A 21329-nucleotide genomic window follows, 5' to 3' on the forward strand; every position below is an offset into this window, starting at 1 on the left:
TAAGGTACACATACTTTGACATTATATTATACTGTTCCATTTGATCGCAGGGATAGGTCTTGGGATAGAAATTTAATCATATTGCTTTTAAGATAATACATTTTTTTAAAGATTTATTTATTTATTTATTTGAGAGACCGAGAATGAGAGAGAGAGAGTACATGAGAGGGGGGAGGGCCAGAGGGAGAAGCAGGCTTCCCGCTGAGCAGGGAGTCCGATGCGGGACCCGATCCCGGGACTCCAGGATCATGACCTACCTTAAGCGTAGGCAGTCGCTTAACCAACTGAGCCACCCAGGCGCCCCTAAGATAATATTTTTAATATGACTAAGTGTTATGTGCATACTGGTATAATTTTTTTATGAATTTGGGCATATTAAGATGTATGGAAATGTTTTCTTATGTACTTAATTAAGGTGGTTAATCTTCAGTATAATACATCTTAATTTTTATACCAAAAATACTTGAGTATTTTCTTCAGCAAATTGTAGAAAAATCATTGTTATCATTGAAAGTGCTCTTTGTATCTGATTTTTAAAAAAGTTTTGACCAAAGTTTTGGTAGTATGACTGTAACAAATAAATGAATACACAGAGGATTAATTTTTGGAGAACTAATATGTCAACTTTACATGTTTTTAAAAACTTTTTAATGGAAAATACAATACAGAAAATTAACATTTAGCAAGACACCCATTCCACTTAATACCTGATAGGATTTGATAGAAACATAACTCAGAACTAGAAACTGAAATCATTTTGTATGATTTGTAATTATTATCATAAAGAATTTTAAATGTGATGGATAAATACACAAGTAATTTTTAAAAACCTAAATTGGAGCAAATTATATTGGCTCAATGTTAAAATTGGTATTTTGTGTAATTGGGTTTACAGTAAGTTACAAGATTGCTAACAGTTTGATAATTTGGTGTAATTTAGTGATTACTGATCTCTAAAATGTCAATAGTATAATTTCCAATATGTATTATTTATTTTATGGTCTCTTCTGATGTGCTGTTATTTAATTCATCATTTGTTTATTTGTATTTAGAACATGATAGTGCTGTTTAAAAATGAATACCTGATTGGTAAGGCTAAACTATATGGAATCTAGTTTGTTTAATAATGAGTAGACATCATCAAACACAAGAAATCAGTATTCTGAGTTTGAAGATGTTTCTCACTTTTTTGTTTTGGTATTTTAATGTTAAAAGCAGTTCATATTTAAAGACAGCTATTATTTATGTATCAATTTTTGAATGCCTACCATACAAATGCCATCTACACAATGATGACTAGTGCTTGTGTTGTGAAAGGTAGGATTTTACTCATCATCTATTAAGTGTCTTTTAGGTTTAATTTGTAATCTATGACAGAAGTAATTTGTTATAAGGAGTTATTTCGTGAGAAATTAGAACTTAAAATTGATATTGCCATATAAACATGGGTTATATTTCCAATACAATTCTTTGGTTGTTGGTAATCTTTTAAAAATGTATTTGTCTTGTAAGTATTTTAATAATAGTGGATCACCTTTTTATCTCCTTTAAAGTTTTTAGTGGGTCAGGTAAGCAGGATGAAAGTCTTAATCTTTCTTATGGGTAGTTTCATTGGCTTGATATTATGTCATTTTTCATGAATCATAATACATCCCATTTGGGATAGATATGTGTGGAACATGATTCAAAGAGGTTTCATTACTGATGACCCTTGTTAAATAGATGTCATGAGATAGCCTCATCAATAAAGTGTGTGTGTTTGCAGGGCAGCATTATCATCAGACTTCAGTTATATTTTGTGCTCATTTTGGGACATTTAAAAATGAAGGCTATTTACTTATTGGATTTACTCTATATATCAAAGACAAATGTTTCCTATTTATCAATTCTAAAGTATTCTGTAGATTTAGAACATGTTAATTTGTTTTTAAATATTCTAAATATTTTTAAATACTTGGAAGACATTAGATTTATATTCTACTTGAATTTCAAATGATATAGATTAGCAAGCATAATTTCAATTGTATTTGAAGATTCTTTGAGTTTTTATGAGACTATGATGCTGAATTAAATAAGCATTTGCTTGATGCTTGGTTGCTTAAAGGATATTTTTTTTGACAACGTTCATGTTTTTGGAAGAAAATAAAAAGTCTCTTAGGTTGTAATTGGAAGAAAAATACTGAAGGAAAATTATTACCAGATTTGATTAAAATTATGCAAGTTTGGGGTGCTTTTTAGTGTGTTATTTCAGTTTTTTGATATAAGAAAATATTTTGAAATACAGTATATCTAACACAGTTTATTGATTGCAACACTACCAAAATTATACATAAGTATTTTCACCTCACCATTCAGAAGCACAAAATATTAAATTATAAGTGAGAGAATCTTCATGATCTTACTAAGGCATTTCTGTTTTTAACAACAAATTCAAAACGAATAAAACTGAAAATAGGTTGCTCAAGAAAATTTTCTTCTTGTCTAGATCTCATAAGTTCTAGATAGATTCTAAGGAAGAGACATTAGAATTTTTTGCAATGTGTTTATCTTTTTTGCTTCAATAATAATCTGACCTAACATACGCTGTTTTCTAAGTTTGGATAATTTTCACTTTCTAATGAGCTGCATTTTTGCAACCTTGTTAATTGATCAGTTTCAAAAAAAAAAATTCATTTATCATTCTTGATTTTTAGAGATCTCATAGTGAACATAATGATGTATAGCATTTCTCTTTTTGTTCATAAAAATAAAAATGGAAAAAGTTTTTTAAATAGGAAAATAAGACAATAGATGGTCTTAAATTTAATATTACAATGGGTTACAAAATTTATCTATTAAATTGTTATTATGATACCTGTCTTACCTAGCATGCAAGATTATAGACTAAAACAAGATTATAAATTTTAGAGGATTTTATAAAGTATAAATGTTATACAAATATGATACTATTATTTCTTAGGACTCCAGAGATTTTCTTGCCTTATTTTAAAATAATAAAATGAAGTAAACATATTTCATCACTCTTAACAGTAGTAATTTCAGAAACTGAATGTAACGTTTTAACTTTTTTTTTTTTTTTTTGGCCTAAATTCTAGGTAGTATAGACCGTTTAATTTTCTAACACTATATTAATCTGAGTTAAATTTATAATGGGGAAGAAGAAATATTCAGCTAAAAACAAAATTTAGGATTAAAGTAAATAATACCAATTTGTTATTTGGAACACACCATATGCCAGTCATTGTAATAGAATGGTAAATTATAAATTATTTCCCTTTTTCTGCTAATTTTCTGAATTCCCTTATGGGAAAATCTTAGGAATTTGCTGTTTCATACTGAATTATTTTTCTTTTATAAATCTAGTCTTACTAAACATAATTTTAAAACTTGTTGATTTTACCACTTCAAGACTGACAGTGCAAAGTCCTTGATTATTTTTAGGAGTGTTTTTGAAGTCATAGATTTTTTTTCTTTTACCACAGTTCAGGAGACTATATTCAGAAGAATGTGAAAAAGTGGTAGCATTGAAGGCTGCTCAGTTACTTATTAAATATTGGTAGTATTAAAGAAAATGTTTTAAATATGGTCTTTTTTGCTTTCATTTTAGGTGTTTAAATTGTTTTATTTTGAAATAACTTTAAAGTAGAAGTGTCACAAGAATAGTACAAAGAACTCATGTACTCTTTACCCAGACTTAATAATTTTTAACATTTTGCCACCAAATATGATATTTCCCATCATCCTCTATTTTGATTGTGAAAGTATGTGTTTTTCTTTATGGTTAGTATTCATAGTACTAGGAATTTTATTTTTTATTTTTAGATCTTTTTTTCATCAGGTTCTTCACCTAATCTTTGTAAACTTTTTATTATAAAGTAAAATAAAAATACTGTAACTATTGGATGTTCAAAAAACATTTTTAGATATGATTTGGGACTGAGGCATTAAATAACTACAATGTATAGAGCTGTAAATGGTGATATTTACCTAAATATTTCACAGAATGTGTTGTGTTCATTATCACTGAGGCTGATGAGTGAAATGATAGCCCTTATCTTAGTGTAATAGGTAGAGAAATAATGGAAATATAGTAATATATAAATATAAATAATTGAAGATAATCATCAAACTCAATACTAGCCTTTGTTTCATCCTTCTTTTGCTACTATGCAACTCCTTCTGAAATGTAAATGAGGAGAATAGTTTAGTATAGCTACTTAAGGGCATATTTTGCAGTTGTTAGCTTGCTGTAAATGAGTGACGGAACTAGGTCTTTCTGTTTTAATTTCTCCCTCACTAACACAGGGATGGACTTCCATGTGGCAGAAGTTAGAGTTAGAATTAAATGGCCTTCAGCTTCTACTTTTTGAAGATACATGCCCCATTGTTTCCAAACTGAAATATGTGCTCTCAAAGCATGTTTATCCAGTCCAGGTACCCAAGTTCGGAAGTGATTGTAGGTGGTTGGTAGGACTTATTCCAGAGGAGTTGGGATCCCAGGTACTTACCTGAATAGGACAGCTTATACATCAGTGTTGTTAGGATTATCCATCAGGTAGAAAGTTGGAAGAGGTGAATTCTTCTTTCTAACAACTGGTAATTGTCTAATTTATGCAAGGTTTAAAAACAAATCTCTCCTGTCTATTCAGTGAAGTAAGAAGTGAAGAAGAACTGAAAATGGAAGTTGGAAAGACAAATAAAAGCAGTGTGAGCATTGGATAGTTGGATCTTCAGTAACTGACATTTGGCTTTATGTGAATGTTCACTTTCATTTAAAAATATGACAGATATGATTAGTTGGAGTTTGTTAACTGATTACATTTAAATTCAAATTGTATTTCATATGAGTAACTTTGGTCTGACCTAAAAACAAAAGTCAAGGACTGCCATTAGCTTATTGTGGTGCAGTGAAGGAAGAATATGTTAACCACTACAGTGACTATGTACTAACTTAGAAATTATCAGTATTGGGGCCTTTTAATAAGAGGGGCCTGAAAAAAAGGACATATCTTTGTGAATATGTTATATAGAATAACACGTGTGTGTGTTTCCTCAGAGTAGTGAAAAATTTCCATAATTATATTTTTAAGGATAGAAACAATTTTACCATATTATCTGTACATTTGAAGTAACAAATTCAGGATTCGAATTGCAGGCTTTAGTTTTATAGAGCTCTTCAACTGAAACTTAAATTTATAAGAGTTAGGTTTTTTGCTCACACTTTGGCATTTGGGCAGTGTCATAACATGTGTGACTGCTTAAATAGAAGATACGTGTGAAATTACTCTCATCCCACTGTTGGGTTGCCTTCCAGGAATGGCTTGGACTGCTACAATGAGGCAATCTGCTACTCAAGATATTTAAGTTTAGAAACCGGAGTTTCTTTTTTTTTTTTTTTTTAATAGGAATAAAGGAAACTGCTTTTCTACATGGAAAGGTTGCCATACTAGCTGTGGTTGTATCAGAAGTATGGGTAGTTCATGACCTACAAATGAGCAGTATTTTAAGAGTTAAATTTTTAAAGATGTGCATTTTTAAGGAGTTGAGTGGAACTAGGAACACTTTTTCTTTCTAGTATTTTATGTAATGTGTTTCTAAGCTCATCTACAATAAATACCCTTTCATATGAACTATAATAATGCTGGTTTCATGAGGTCTAGCTACATTTAATAAGAATGTTTCTATAGAAAAATATCTTCAGAGCACTAGGATAGGAGATCCAGAGGACACATTTCTGTCTTCTCATGGTGACTCCAAAGACCTGGACAGAAACTGTAGTAATGAGGTAGCTGGAGGCACAGGAGAGGAAGCTAAAGAGTCTGACTAGAGCTCTTCCATTGAAAATACCTAGAGCACACTCAGTGTTTCCTGGCAGTGGGCCTTCATCTGTCTTCTCTTCTGTAGGTTTGTTACTAGCCTCTTATCACCCATTCTTTTTGTAACTAAGGTTTCTTTTCTTCAACTAAGACACAAAATAGTGTTAGCATGTCCTTCTCTTTTCCTGTCATCAGAGCAAATTATCTTTTTGGGGGGTTTTCTAACAGTATATACAAATAACAGATTTGGAGAAGGAATAAAAAGATTCTTATGGAATAAGGTAGCAGTGGTGGGTATTTGGAGATCCAGAAACCAAAAGTCATTTTCTGTGTATTTGGAAGAACATTCAGGCAGACTTCCTTGGAGCATTTCCAAGAGCATGTAAAGAATTAGTGATAAAAAAGTATGTGAGTGAAGGGTAGGTAAGTAACTTTTCTGCAGTGAGGAACTGAAAGTAGATTGTGATGATTTCAGTGGTACTTACCTTCCCATTATTTCCTTTTCCCCTTTAGTCCCAAATTTAATTTGTGTTGACCTGGTCCTGAATTTTTCCCTATTTCAAGCTAGAAGGTTGATGGCTAGTTACCTGAAGAAGTTTGCCACCAGTGTGGCTAGGAGAGGAAAGGAGGCTAAGTCTATATTAGCATCCACAGATAGTGAAGGAAAGTTATCTGTTCAAGTTCAGTCTTGGGCTGTGTAGGACATGTGTAAGTAGGGGATGTTTGCAAGTCACATACTGCTTTTTGTTTAAAACAAAAGAAACTTAAATTCCACACTTTGATGTTAAATAATGATGTAATGGTTGTTTAATATGGCAGTGGCAGAAGGCCCTACAATAAAATTAAGTATTCTAATATACATAATTTATTAATTCTTCAGTAGATATATCTCTAAAGTGGTTTTTTGGAAACAGTTTAAAAAATATCTCAAAGTTCTAATGGAATTTATTTTTTTTATAAGCAACTTACTAGAATTTCAAATTATATACATTGTAACCACAGTTAGGTTGTTTATTGAAGCTACAGAGTTTAAAAGGGCAGTTTCTGACATAATTAAACATTTTGGGATACAGATAGCCTAACAGGATTATTAAATGAAAACAGGCTGAGTAAATTTGGAGCAGAGGCTGTTTTAAAAAATTATTTCTTAGAGTAAAACAGTTTTTAAATTTTGTAATAGGGAGCTACTTTGGGTAAAAAAAGAATGTTTAGTTCATATTTTACTGGTCAGGGTAAACGGATAGTGTGGAAAGTGCTTTTTCTTAACCTTCCTGTCCTTTTGCAGCTATTGAAAAGGGTAGTCCACTCAGAAATTTTACCCGTTCTGTGAGACCTCACAATTTTGAAACTGTGATCTTCTGTAGGAAATCCTATTCCAGAAAATCTTGGTGATGCTCAGGAAGATCTGGAATTATTCTCGAACAGACTTATTTGAAAGTAACCCGTGATGCACAGAAATTCACCTGCCTTAAAAAAACTTTAAATATTTAATTTATAAAATGATACATTGCATTTGATAGAAATTTTCAATTTAAGAAAAACTTTTTAGTGATTTTTAGGTGTCGGACTTATGCTAAATAGAATAGTTTTAACTTGAAGTATAGGATATAGAGTATTTGTTACTTTAAACGTAAGCAGTTGAGAAGAGGTAGAGAATCCTCTTATTTTTTTATTTTGCTTTTTTAAATTATAAAATTGATACATCATCACTAAAGAAAGCTTGGAAAACACAAAGCAAAAATGGTAGAAATCACAAATTTCCCATAACCCACCACCCCAAGACAAATCAATCACTGTTTATATGTGAATGAATATTGTCCATATTTTTCTATGTAAATATAATTTGCATTTTTCAAAAAATGTTATATTCTATATATGACTTCACTAATATATTTTAAACATTATCCTATAACAAGAAATAATTTGGTAGAACATCTACAGAAGGGTTTACACCCTAGACTGGATAACTAGAGGTCACTCATTTAAATTTAAACCTTTTCAATCTTTCTAAAATATTTTGTTAAAGAGAATATATTAAGATAGACTTTTCTGGTTCAGGATCGTCACTATAAATATCAGTAACATTTCTGTGCTATTCACAGTGATATACTCAGGGACAGCTGAGAGGTATAGGATGACTTGACTCATAGTTGATGGTCCTAGACTATTATTTTTTAGGTTTCATGATGGATACCTAAAAACAACGTGTACCACACAAAAGAGAGAGATAGTATAAGAACCAATAAATGACAGTGATTGAGGACGTCATAATGATGACAGTGAATTAATACATTTAATGGCATGGGGCAATTACTAGTGTCAATGTTTTGGATTTTTTATATACTAACTAGTGATAATTAGGGAAGAGAGAGAGTATGAAGGTTCAAGTTTTCTTTTATTTATGTAAGACCTTTAAGTTGCACACAGCTGAAAATACTATGACTCAGCACTCTGTGGACATCATGATGGAAAAATGGCAGCCTTATTCTCCATACTGAGAATGATAAAATACTTGACGAAGCCACAGTGAAAGGCCCCTTTACTTAAAAGAAGTACAGTCTGGCTGGATAACTTATTCTAAGGTAAATAATAATAATATTTAACATTTGAATCCAACACTCTGTGATGACTTTACGTATTTTAACTAGTTTAATTCCTAGATCATTCCTATGAGGTAGGTATTGTTATTATATTCATTTCTCAGATGAGGAAACTTGAAGCTCGGAGAGATGAAAGCTAGTAAATTTCAGGGCCAAGCTTAGAATCTGGGCAATTTTGTCATTAAAATCCATGTTCTTAACCACTGCTCTGTGCTGCCTCTATTATAGCAAATTAGGTCCAATGTTTTAGACATAAAAGTAGTAAAAATTCCTCTTGGAGACTTATATCCTTTAATAATTTATATAAAATGTATAACCACCAGTGTTTCTTTCTTATTCATTTCAAAGCATTTAAAATTAAGTCTTCAGGCCTACTTGAGGCATTGGGAAATATATTTTCCCTATATCTAAATGCTCACAGAATAATAACAACAATAAATACACTTATATATTTTTCAAGAAAATGTATAAAAACTTACCTTTAAAGTAAAAAGATCCTTTAAAAATATAGAAATTCATGTATTTCTCCATTTATGTAGACAATTATGGATAAGATTTAAAAATTCAAATGGAATGGCCCTTAGATATCATAGTCTGCTCTGAGTAAAACAGTACCTTAGATCAGTATTACTCTGCTGGTAAAGGTGCAGGTAGTAGGTTTTGCTATTAGACCCAAACTGGCAAGTTGGTTTTTATTTTTGTTTTTGTTTTTAAATAGAAATAGAAGTGATCAGATATATTACACAGTAAAGGTCAATATTGTTTTAACAGACTTTAATTTTTGGAACTAAATAGATAAACGTATGGATGTTTTTTTCTGTGGAGGTTGGTCAAAACAGTTGGAAAAGGCCACTTAACAACTCCTTGAGTTTTGACTTCAGCTACTTCCTGTAAACAGAATGCTGAATATGTCTTAGTCTTATTGTCTTTATGTTTGAACCTTTATTTTCAGTTCAAACTGAGCAATGCTCACAGCTCGACTGGACTGAATTAATAATCTTATCTATCTCTTTCTCTCAATTTATTTTTCTTCGGTGTTCTCATTCTTGACTAAGACCCTTCACTGTTTTTTTTTCCTCTCATAAAAGGTAGAGACTCCACATTCCTTAGAATGGTTGGCAGTATTCCTCTTGACCTGACTTCTGCTTAGCAAATCTTGGTCCTACTGTGCCCCTAAAAACCCACTCTGCCTTAGCTGAATCCATGTGTGGTTTCCTGAACATGCTGTTTGCACTTAATTCTTCCTGCTCAGAATTCTCTTTCCTCTCTTTTCCATCAGGCTCATCTTTTAAGACTTGTTGGTTTATGACAGCTTTATCAGGTAGGTATTATTATCTGTCCATCTTTCAGATGAGGAAATTAAAGCTTAGAAAGTTTACCTTTCTCAGGAACTGATCAAATTCCACTCTTGGGAATTAGAAATTGGGAAAATGAATCACTTCCTCATAGAAAAGTCTTACTGTAGACATACAGTAGAGAATCAGTTCCCAATGGAAAAGTTTTATTTTTATTTTATCATAGAGAAAGATCAGGAAGAGGTCTCCCTCCACACAGGGGTAGGAAATTGTTTTTTTTTATAGAGTATGTATGAAGCTGAGACAGAAAGTAACAGGAAAGAAATAATTGAGTGTGAGAGATCAAAACACCAAGTGAGGGAGAGAGGATAAGAGCTCTCCTGGTTCGTAGGTCTTTTCATTCTTGTGTTAATAATTGTAAGAGATTTTCTCTCTTTGGATTTCATTTGAGTTGATTTTTTTTTTAAAGATTTTATTTATTTATTTGACAGAGAGAGACATAGTGAGAGAGGGAACACAAGCAGGGGGAGTGGGAGAGGGAGAAGCAGGCTTCCCACTGAGCAGGGAGCCCGATGAGGGGCTTGATCCTAGGACCCTGAAATCATGACCTAAGCCGAAGGCAGACGCTTAACGACTGAGCCACCCAGGTGCCCCATTGAGTTGATTTTTTTTATCCTTTGCAACCTAAAGGGCCAAATTAAAGCGGATGTATATATTTGTGTATATTTGCTAACTTAGTTTCAATTAAGTAGAGGGAATCTTCACTGAAAAGCGATTATATTCCATAGATGTAATTATGAATTCGATTGGAATCTTCATGAGAAAATGGTTTCTCATGAAGACAATTGTAAGTGATAATTGTTTTGTTTGGTTAGCTCATATAGGTTTTATCAGGTTGAACAACTAAATATTATAATGTAATAAAAATAAACTATTGGGGGCGCCTGGGTGGCTCAGACGGTTAAGCGTCTGCCTTCGGCTCAGGTCATGATCCCAGGGTCCTGGGATCGAGTCCCGCATCGGGCTCCCTGCTAGGCGGGGAGCCTGCTTCTCTCCCTCTGCCTCTGCCTCTCTCTCTGACTTTCATGAATAAATAAATAAATAAGATTTAAAAAAAAAAAAAAAAAAAAAAAATAAACTATTGAAGTGTGATTATTAAAGTAAAGTCAGTGATTCAAATGAAGACAAAAATAGTTTTTCTCAAATGCTAGTACCTGAAGAAAAGCAGATTTAATTAAAGAAGCATAGGGTAGTAGATAAAAATTTACATGGCAATTTTGGCTGCTTCATATTTATTTAAAACAACTGCATTGAAAGTGTTTAGCGTCCATGATAAATTATATTTGTTTTGTGTTTAAAACTGTAATAAAATTGAAACGGATGGAGATACATGTTTTTGGGCTATGAAAGATAAAGAGGAAGGAACATGATACATGATATTCCCCTCCATTAAAAGCAGTATTTGCGGGGACCAAATTTCTTCTGTTCAGTAGTTCTCAAACTCTTTGGTCTATGGACCACTTTATACTCTTAAAAATTATTCAGAACTCCAGAGAGCTTTTGTTTATGTTTTTATATCTACTGATATTTTTTGTACTTAAAAAAATAAATTTTGAATATAGAAGCATTCATTCCATTAGTCATCAGAGTGATTATGTTATCACAGGGTCATGTAATTTCTGAAAAACTCCACTGTATACTCAGAAAGTGAGTGGAAAAGGCATTTAACCTATTATTATTAAAATAGTTTTGATTTTATAGATACCCTGAACAGGTCCTGGGTGAGAAACCCTGGACCAAACTTTGAAAACTGCTCCTGTAGTTATAATACTTTTGTTTTGAAATTCTTTATTTTAAATGGGAGATGACTTTAGTTGAAGCAAGAAATAAACCATCTTCAGAATACATATATTTTATGTTGAACAAACTCATCTCTTTTAAAGTCATTTATTTTCCACAGTAAAAGAAAGCAATTTGACTTGGCTTTGTTTGTACTTACTTTTAGATTGACAGACCAAAATATGAAAAGAAAAAAAAAAGAGATGTATGTGTATGTGTGTGTGTGTCTGTGTTTTGAGAGAAGTGATCTAGTCAAATGGAATCGAGCCTGGTACTAGAAATGTAGTCTGGGTGGCTCATCTAATGGTAGTTGTTTGCTTTCTATTTTTAGCCATACATTATGGTTCACTATATGGCTGTTATCTGAGCCCTCTAGCCGGTAATTTAGAGACCACAGTTCGTAAAGGGAGTATATTTTGAAACATTCTTATATATGAGAGAATCTCATGATCTTTCTGAGCCTTAGGAAGAATCTTTATATTAAGACCTCAGCATTTTGTGTTGTTACTAACCCTAGCTGGATTAGAACTAGGGACTTGAATATAATGGTGAAGCTGTACAATTTCGTGTGCAGTTGTATTTTTACAGGTAGAAACCGAAACGGTAGTATTTGCAATTTTATATGTTAAGTACTCTAGGAAAGTTAATGCAAGTCATCTTCTCTTTTTCTTTTACATTGAATTACATGTTAATTGTAACACTTTTGACTGAAAGAAATTCTGTGGCCTTTTTTTTTTTTTTTAAAGATTTTATTTACTTATTTGACAGAAAGAGACACAGCGAGAGAGGGAACACAAGCAGGGGGAGCAGGATGGGGAGAAGCAGGCTTCCCGTGGAGCAGGGAGCCCAATGTGGGGCTCGATCCCAGGACCCTGGGATCATGACCTGAGCCGAAGGCAGACGCTTAACAACTGAGCCACCCAGGCGCCCCTTTTCTTTTTTCTTCTTAAGTAATGCTATGCCCAACCTGGGCCTGGAACTAACAACCCCAATTTTAAGAGTTGCATGTTCTATTGACTGAGCCAGCCAGGTGCCCCGATTCTTTGTTTTGTTTTGTTTTGTTTATAAAATAAGAAAAAATTATTTTGAACTGTGAATTATCACTGATTTTTATTTTAGCATAGGTTTTTCTTAAAAAAAAGAATTATATCTATATATGAATTCCATAGGGTGCATTATAGAAAAAACTATTACTGTATATATATATATATATATATATATATATATATATATATAAAGGCTAAATGCCAATATCTGAAAAACATTTTGTATTAAAATATCCCACAAAATACAAACATCCTATTCCTTTAAAGTATTATTTAAATGTAGTAAATATCACATAAATTAAAATACTGCATATATTTCCTAAATGGTTCAATTAGATTTAGGGGTTTGATGAGGAAAATTATTATATTAGTTATAGTTGTTTTGTAAGAAAAAAACTTCCAAGTTTTGTATGTAGAATTACATTTTGTAAGTATCTTAATTTTTCAAAGCTTCTCTTAAGCCTAGGCAGTGATAAGCTAATTCACTTTTTTAAAAGGGCTAATTTGGAAGTGATTATTTCTTCAGGTTCAAGATTTATTTGGAGAGTCCTTTAAAGACTTACCTCAGTAGAGTCAGGAAGCAATCTGTATTTCTAACTTTCTTTCTGGGACTTTGAAGTAGTTATTCCAAAAATCATAGATGAACCTTCCACTTACTTCTTTTGAGGGAAATTACTCTTCAATTACGATGTATTGATATAATTCACAGAAGTATTTTTGACTAGTGATGACTTTATATTCATATAGGTATAATCATTACACTATCTTTGTCTCTATTGTAGTGTAAACTTTTGTTTTTCCTTGGATGTGTCAATTTAGTTACATTGATGACATCTGTATTTTCAGCTAAATTAGCCTTGACCAACTGCTTTATTGATTGGTCCAAATTTGTGGCATGTTTTTCAGAAAGACTTATGATGGGTTGGCGCACAGAAATGTCATATTCCAATCACGACATGAGAAATGGTTGGATTGCCTGTCCTACTAGGAGGTATTCTTAAAATTAGTTATCCTGTTATATCAATACTTACATCTCCCATTAAGAATGAGAAGTATTTAGATTTTGTTATTAGCAGAGTTTATTTATAAATTCGTAGAAATTGTCATTTTAGGAATTAAATTGCCAAACTTCTTTGGATTCCAAATTTTTGATTGTTCCTCTAAATAGAAAAATATGTTTCTTAGTAAATAATTATTAACCTACTCCATTTATGCTGATAACTTATAATTGATATAATTGACTCAAACTGATAACTCCATTTACTGATAACTATAATTTTCCAGGAATAATGAAGTTTTGCCACTTAGAATTGATGCAAGAATGAGTGTTATTTCTCCAGTGTTTGTCTTTTTTCTTAAGACTAGATCTGTGGTACTGCAACTAAAAACAAAAGTACAAAACTTACCTCAATTAATTTCCATTACATACTCAGATAGTAGTTAACATAGTATTTAAATTTTTGCCCATGAGAAATGTGATTTCAAATACTGTGTAAGAAAGATTTAAGAATCTTGCAGCATAGGTAAGCTGTAGTAACTGTGTGCTAAAAGAAATTTAGTAAAATTACTGGCTTAAAATTGTTTTGCAATTCAAATGATGCCAACAATTCTTCATGAAAAGATGACTTGTTTTTAAAATTCTCTTTATTAATATGCATTTTTAAAGCTTTTAAACTCATTTTAGGTTTTTATCAATTTATTTATATAAATATGTGCCTCCTCCATTTTAAGACTAGTTAATAGAAAACTGAGCAACAAAATAAAGCCAAAGGTTACAGAATTAACAAGTGGTGGAAATAACAGAATTCAGAGATCCCTGAGTTTTATTTGTTACTGTTTCTTAAATTCAGTAGACAAAAATGCAGTGAAAAGCTACAATTAAAATGCTACAGTGGTTACTCCATGAATCAATTTCATTTCATAGAAAATACCTTTGGTAGGTCTGTTGCTTTTTATTATGTTCGTGTATATGTATATTTTAATATATTTTACTTTCTATAAGCTAATTATAGACCATATTTTAAGCTATTAAACTATTAACATATTTAAACATATATATATTCTTTAATATTCATTTTATTTTCCTAACTATGATCTTATAATTATAGATCATTTTGAGTAAACAATGTTTTGGAGCTAGCAGAACTCTACCCTTACGTATATAAAACAATCCATATAGGCTTTCATTATATAAATTCTAGGTAATAAAAATATTGCCAGATATATACATCTTTATTTTTTTCCTTTTTCTTTGTTGCCTTTTTTTGTGTAAAAGAAGCAAAGTGAATTATTTCATACTAATGAATAATTTTTAGGGCTAGGAGCTGCCCTCCAGGTTTTCTCAAATTGCTGCCATAGCAAAATAAAACTAAGCAAAACTCCATAGAATGAGTACATCTCTTCTGTATATAGAACATTGTTAAACATATTTAGTTTACAGTAAAAATCTCCATATGGAGATAATTAAGTAATATAAAAGAAATGTCTTTTATAGTCATTAATTTTTAACAACTGCCCTGTAATACAGCAGGTAACTTGGTCTGCACGTTTAATTAAAACCATTATCTTTCTTTTTGGAAGTATTTATTGTACAATTCCAAAAACCGTTCATGAAAAAAATCATGGATCTATTTGTCTCTAAATTGGGCCACTTTGAACAAGTAGGAGAAGGAGAATGTGTGTCTCTTGTATAAAGAGTTGTTCATTTTAGATATTTGACATAGCTGAATATTAAAGTATTTGAAATTATTTTAGTTATGTCCCTAAATTTTTTGAGTCAGAGATATAAAAATGAAACCATTTAATCTAATCATTAGCAGAACCAACGATTAGTTTAAAACATTTTTTTTTAAATTTCAAGCAAGACAATGATAAGTAACCATCTATTTCTGGCTTTAGAGAAAACTGTAATCAGAATTGCCTATGATAATGGATACATTCCTTTTGAGCTCTAAGAAGTTCATTTTCTGAAACCTTTAAGTTTAGGGTCTAAACTTGCACATTTAGGTTCATTTACCCATCATTTCAGATGTTCTGGGAAGAAATATCTAATGATTTTTCCATGACATCTACCCTTTTTTTCAGATTCTCGAGTGACATTTTATCGTGTGTTATTGTGTTCCACGCTATTTAGTTCCTCCTGGAGCCTTCCGAATTTCACATGTACTACTTCCATCAGCTCCTGCAGAGTGGATAACTTACCTAGGGACCCAGGTCTTACTGGACAAGCAGGCAATTGTGAACAGGGGCAGACTGGCTTTGTTTGGTTTTGTTTTTCTTTTTCTTTTTTTAATTTAAATTTTTATATTTTTTTGTATTTTAAAGGTAGATACTCATTTTAGCAATTTATTGGAAAGTAAAAGCCAGTGAGTTTTCTTTAGGAAATATATGTCTTAATCTAAAATGGAAGGATTGTGTAGAAATGAGCCTACCTGCATGCTGGCTTTTCTTTCCATATTCAATAACTTTTACATTGTAATTGAAGCATTTTTCTATCTCTAAAAACTAAGTATATCTTTGTTTTCTAGTACATATTTCTGTAATGTAAACATGCTTGTGTAGATATGAAAAAAACAGAAATTGTTCTGTATGCACAAAATATAACTTACTGGTATCTTGTTGGGAGATAAGAACCTCAAGTTTACTAAGGAAGTAGAAGAGAGGGATTTATTTAAGGAGCTTTAAACTAGTTGCAAATTGGGAATTTATCTTGTATATCATAAAGATAGAACTCTGCCATCAGTTTAAAAGAAAAACAAGATTTTTGACTATATGACTTTAACAATATTAAAGGATTCTAAAAACTATTGTAAATCAGACTGCTTTAGAATAGCAACAAAAAATTGGGGCTACTTTTTCAGATGTGTATCCATTAAAATGAGGTGTCTCTATTGGCAATTAGGTAACAGAAAAAATTGCTATGTTGTGTTTTAATGAAATACTGGCACTTTATAAAACTGAAAGTTAATTTTAAATATTATTATTTAGATCAGTGAGCCAGAATTTCAATGTGGATATGGAAGAAAAGACTCACTTTATTAACTTCAAGAATAAATATATATATATTTTAAATGCTGAAATACTAAGTTTAAATTTTTTGTTGCATTTTGAAAACATGTAAGAACTAAATTAGGTTTTTGATTAGTGGCTAATTAGTGACAGGGACTAAATCAGCATGAATCTAAAAATTAGAATGAATTAGAAATTGTTAGACATCTGATGCTTTAAAATTCTGTATGAGGGACGCCTGGGTGGCTCAGTCGTTGAGCGTCTGCCTTCGGCTCAGGTCATGATCCCAGCGTCCTGGGATCAAGCCCCGCATTGGGCTCCTGCTCGGCGGGAAGCCTGCTTCTCCCTCTCCCACTCCCCCTGCTTGTGTTCCCTCTCTCGCTGTGTCTCTCTCTGTCAAATAAATAAATAAAATCTTGAAAAAAAATAATAAAATTCTGTATGAGAAAATAGTATATTATCAAGGGATGAATTGGGTTTTGTGTTGATTGAGAACTTTGCTATTTTTAAAAAGTTCATTTATATATTTTCTACCATTACAACATTGTTTCCCATCTCTCAGACTGAATTTGAGCTGATTTCTTCTTAGCACCATTAAGTGACTTAGTAATCAGTGGCACTGAATTTTTGTAAAGCAAAACTTAGGGCTTTAGATGCTTCCAGTTGAACTAAAGCCCATTGAAATTGTTTTGTTTGGATTTTAGTGTAAATCTCTGTCTATCCTGCTTTATATCTCCACCTTTGACTAATAAATTGGTAGTATCTTTTTCTGTGTACAAGTTTTATGCAAAAAAGTAATTTTTCTTAATGTCCTCTATCCTTTTTTTTTTTTGACATTCAGAAGTCAAGTACTGTGTGCCTTCTTATCTTTCACATTAAGTAGCAAGAAGACTGTAACTTGAATAGACTAAAAATTACTGTGTTGGGGTATTTTCTATCATATAATGCTCTATGTTTTGTAGAATTTCTGTAGTACTTAGAAGAAAGAATTAGTTGTATAATAGATAAAATTGTATAATAGAAGCTCTAATTGGATATTTGTGGTAGTGCAAGAGTGAAACTGTTTTAGCATCCTTCCGGTAAGAAGTAACAACATTTCTTTTGGTGAGAGTGGCACTTAGATTTAGAATTCAGCCAGACAATTGGGTCTTAAACTGTTTTTACAAATAAAAAATAAAATGCCATATAGAAACCTGAATTTTCAAAAACATACTGATTTCTGGCTTAGCTGAATTTCTTAGCTTTTGTTTGTTTTTAAAGCATCTTTCTAGCAAAGGATAGAATGTTAAATATAAGAATTTTGAAGCATGAATTGGTATAAAATGACCTAAAATTACTTCTAAATTTATGATGAACACTGGGGTAATTTTTTAAGGTGTATTTCTGAATTGCTTAACAAATTTTTGTAGTATTCAATGTTAATTTTTAAAAGAAATGTTTCCGCAACATTTAAACTGTTTTAGCAGGCTTCTATAAATGAATGGGCAGTGTCAGTCTTAAAATTCTTTTGCAAGGTAACCAAAATAATTTTCCTCTGCACAGTAGAAACAGTTAAAATAATGTTTATGCATTGGGTTTTTTCCTGATGTTTGAGTTTTTAAAATTGCCACATAGTCTAATAATGATTTCATTATGCTGGAAATGCTTTTGGGAATGTTTATCTTTATAAGTGGAGACTGAGCACCACCTGTTGGTCAAAAAAATATTTTAATTTGTGATTTCAGCAAAAATAGTTTGTTGTGAAATAATTACATTCCTTAACAATTGAGGTCTTATATAATTTTATCACAGTATAGATTTATGTCTAAAAACTGTACTTCATAAAACCCACCAGAATGCCTTTATCATTATAAATAATAAAATGATCCACCTTTAACATCTTTACTATATAAGTTTTCCTAACTTTATTGCTGTATTTTACTGAATCACATAAGTTATCCTTTTAAGGAAGTGGATGGTCTTAACCCTGTGTTTACTTATTATTAAGAGGGATGATTCTTTTATTTGCCTTATGTGGAAATTATCAAATTGAGGAAGAACAGTTTGGTGATTCCTGTTTTATGCATTATCTGAATGATGCTAGATTTAATATTTAAGAAAAAGAAATCCTTTTTTGTTTTTCTTAATAGCAGTTTGAAGTAGAAAAGTAAGAATTTTTGTACTAAAAACAGCAATTACTATTTTTTATTACAGTTACTTTTTTATAATTTTACACTTTATCATATTGAATGTTTTATTTTGTTTGAAATAGATACCACTTGAGTAGGCATTAATAAAGCAAATTATTAATTTTTAAATATGTTAATTTTAATAATTGATATGAATACAAATATTAAAACAAACTACTCAGAACAAAGCAAAAAATATCTGAAGTGACATTTGATACTCTCAAAGATGTGAAAATTATATTTTCATTAAGACTAGATACAGAAGGCAGCTGTGGTATTTCTTTCACTGCTGACATCAAAGTAAGTGCTACAGCTGTATCAAAGTCTTAACCCTTCATCCATTAATAATGTACAGTAAATAAATCAGTCCTTTTGGGTTTTAGGGAGGTTGATCTTTTTATTTTAGGTTATACTAAGAAGAAATTCCATGCTTAGTATTAGATATATTCTTACCAGGAAAACAGTATAAATAAAGCCAAAAAGATAAGTTTAAGAAATTTACATTGATCTTTTATGTATCATAACAAAGTAACTGATTTTTTATATAAAAATTAAGACTGGTAGTGTCAGCTGTATTAGATTGTTTCAAATCAAAAATCATACCCTGGTTTCCTTCAACTCCTCTTGCTTTTTCCTATATCCATTTAATGTCCTCACTTCTTGCTTGTTTTTTAAGCTAGAAACTTCAGAGTCAGTCCTGTCTCTCATCTTCACCATGAAATTCAATTTCTAAACACTGGAAGTGGCTCCTCATTCTTCTCTCCATACTCTTGCCCTCCTTCAGTCTTCCTCATCCCTCTGACTATTCCAGTAGCTTACTAACTAATTTTATTGTTTCCAATCTCTTTCTTATTTCACCCTATCTTCAATAGCACTTAGACGTTTTTTGGGTTTTGTTTTGCTTTTCTACTAAAACACTTGGCTGGTCATATTAAAATTTTTTTGGATCTTAATTGCCTACCACACAATCAAATCTAAATTCCTTCAGGGTGGCATTCACTGGGACCTTAGGGTCAGGTTCCAATCTACCCTTATAGCCTTACTTTGCCCCCTTCCCTTTCCCACCCTTTGAAACCAAATGTTATCTCCTTTGTGAAGAGTCGCTTTTTAAGAATGAATCATACTGATTTGAGCTCTACTAGCAATTGGGTCATATTACTAGAAGGTCTCATCACTAGAACAATTCTTTATGCAGGTATAAATAGTTAGGAAGTGTCTGAAAGCAGTGACTGTGTGGTTTGTTTGTTTGAATTTTGAATTTGAAGTCCCAACCATAGTCTGTGGCACACAAGAGGTTGTAAACTTACGGTAAAGAGTTTGTCTACTTTGTCTCCTGGAGCGATTTACTTACTCAGACCCTAAATGTTTTATATATGTAATATGTTTAGAACAATGCCTGGTATATAGTAAAGCCTCAATAAATGTTAACAGTTATTATTTTAAAAAGAAAATACATCATTTAAATATATTCCAGTATTGGAGAAAGTGTGCAAATTTGAAGCAAAGTTCTTAAAGGCTTTTTTTTTTTGCAATGAAATACCACATTTTAAAGCTGATTTAAAATCTTGAGTGTATGAGAACCATTTTGTTTAAAAGCTTTGTAACTGAGAATTGAATTATGTAAAGTTTTATTGAGTTTGTCTTTTAGAGTTAAAAAAAAATGTACACATATATAAGTAACTGCTTAATCTTGTCTTAAAGTTGTTGCTGTATTATGTTAAAGTAATTTCACTCTAAACTATTTACCAAAATGGTTTTTGGCGATAAAGAGAAATAATGTTAAGAAAATAAATGAAAAATTGACATCTTATTTTTTTAGGTAGACATTTAAATTACAAAATGAAGACCTAGCATAGGGTTTTTTTTTTTCTTTCTTTCCAGATAGGCTGGATTATACTAATGTTAGTAGAAGGTTTTAAAGGACAACTGTGGGATGTTTGAAATAAGTCATTCTATCACAAGGCTTATGGCAGAAATAGATTTGGTTGTGACTTGACAGTCTTAGATTTACTGTTTTTTTGGTTTGTTTGTTTGTTTTACTTTCTTCCATCCTTCTTTGCTTGATGAATTTTCTCATTGGTTCCAGTCGAGTTCCAAGTGAAGATTTCTTTGACTTTCTTTCAGTGGTTTTGAAGGGAGGGTAGGTGGGTACATGAGGAGATGTCAACAGAATATTTTTTATAATATACGTTACAGTTAAATCTGATTTCTTTATTAGAAATCTTTATTTACGATGTGGCATTGGAAGATGAAGGTTAAAAGCATCCATTGGGATATAGGCCTCTGAATCTAGACAGTTCTCAAAAATTCATAAAAACATTCATAATGAATGAGAATCACTGAGTAAGGTTAATATTAGCTTAGGTTGTAATGCTAAGTATTTTTAAGGAGTTTACAACTTTTTGGAAATATAAAAGGTATTTTTTCAGACAATAAAGAGAAATTTGATTCTTTGTTGGGTTGGATCTTATATTTTGCAATCTAGTATCATTAACAGTATCCATATTGCATAACTTTAAAAATATCTTTGATATGTATCATTTTCTTTCTGTGATTG

General features: G+C 31.3%; 1 protein-coding gene across 4 annotated transcripts in view; it reads left to right on the forward strand.

The window, feature by feature from the left end:
- FBXL17 (F-box and leucine rich repeat protein 17) overlaps nt 1–21329 on the forward strand; it is a 459233-nt gene that overhangs the window by 74090 nt on the left and 363814 nt on the right. The window lies entirely within an intron of this gene.

The sequence above is a fragment of the Leptonychotes weddellii genome, chromosome 7 (assembly GCF_054177405.1).
Source record: "Leptonychotes weddellii isolate Sample4059 chromosome 7, ASM5417740v2, whole genome shotgun sequence".
Lineage (NCBI taxonomy): Eukaryota > Metazoa > Chordata > Mammalia > Carnivora > Phocidae > Leptonychotes > Leptonychotes weddellii.